Below are 1671 nucleotides of genomic sequence, written 5' to 3'. Positions count from 1 at the left end.
AATGGCCAGACTTCATCTCACCTACTTTGGTCATGTTGTCAGAAGGGACCATTCCCTGGAGAAAGATGTCATGCTTGGTTAGGTGGAGGGTCGACAAAAGAGAGGAAGGCCTTCAATGAGATGGATTGACACAGTGGCTGTGACAATGGGCTCAAGTATAGCAGGGATCATGGAGCTGGTGCAGGATTGGGTGGTGTTTCATTCTGCTGTTCATGGGGTCACTGTGAGTTGGAAATGACTCAACAGCACTTAACAACAATGACAACATCTACACGAAGGTCCCTGAGTAGCACAAATGTTTTTGGCTCAACTACTCACCAAACCACCACTCGTCTGTCAGTTTGTCATACTGTGGTGGCTTAGGTGTTGCTGTGAGGCTGGAGGCTATGTCACCAGTATTTCAAAAACCAGCAGGGTCACAAATGGTGGACAGGTTTCAGCAGAGCTTCCGGGCTAAGACAGACTTGGAAGAAGGAAGAGGGCATCCACTTCTCAAAGAATTGGCCAGTGAAAACTTTATGAATAGCAGTGAAACACTGTCTGATATATTATTGGAAATAGCCTTGAAACATTGTCTGATATAGTGAGTCCCTCATGTTGGAAGGCACTCAACTTACGGCTGGGAAAGAGCTGCCTCCTCAAAATAGAGTTGACCTTAATGACATGGATGGAGTAAAGCTTTCAGAACTTCCATTTCCTGATGAAGCATGACTCAAAATGGGAAGAAAATCTGCAAATATCCATTCCACAATCATAATGTGGAATATACCAAGTATGAATGTAGGAAAATTGGAAGTTGTCAACAATGAAATGGAACTCAGAAAGGGCAGTATCATAGGCATTAGTGAGCTGAAATGGACTGGTTTTGGCCATTTTGAATCAGAAAATCATATCTATTATACCAGGAATGACAAATTGAAGAGCAATGGAGTGGCATTCATTATCACACAGGATGTTTCAAGATCTATCCTGCAGTACAATGCTGTCAGTGATAAGATAATATCCATATGGGTACAAGGAAGAACAGTTAATACTATTATTCAAATTTACTGATTGGGAAGAAATCCATATTTGTACCCATTCCAAAGAAAGGTGTTCCAACAAAATGTGGAAATTTCCAAGCAATATCATTAATAACACACACAAGCAAAATCTTGCTGAAGAGAATTCAAAAATGGTTGCAGCAGTATATTGACAGGAAACTTCCTGAAATTCAAGCTGCATTCAGAAGAGGACATTGAATAAGGTATATCATTGCTGATGTCAGATGAATCTTGGCTGAAAGGAAGGAATACCAGAAAGATGTCTAGGCATTTGATTATGTGGATCATAACAAATTATGGATAACATTAAGAAGAATAGGAATTCCAGAACACTTAATTGTGGTCAAGAGGAACTTGTACCTAGACCAGGAGATTGCCATTCAAACAGAACAAGGGGATACTGCATGTTTTAAAATCAGGAAGCATGTGCATCAGGGTTGTATCTTTTCACCACACTCAATCTGTATGCTGAGTAAATAATATGAGAATCTGGACTATATAAAGAAGAATGTGGTATCAGAATTGGAGGAGGAGTCATTCACAACCTGTGATATGTAAATGACACAACCTTGCTTGCTGAAAGTGAGGATGACTTAAAGCATTTACTGATGAAGACTAAAGGGTACAA

The sequence above is a fragment of the Orycteropus afer genome, unplaced genomic scaffold (genome assembly GCF_000298275.1).
Source record: "Orycteropus afer afer isolate SDZICR_OR568_19922 unplaced genomic scaffold, OryAfe1.0 scaffold00257, whole genome shotgun sequence".
NCBI classification, from domain to species: Eukaryota; Metazoa; Chordata; class Mammalia; order Tubulidentata; family Orycteropodidae; genus Orycteropus; species Orycteropus afer.
The sequence above is the reverse complement of the archived record's forward strand: the minus strand, read 5'-3'. Positions refer to the sequence as shown.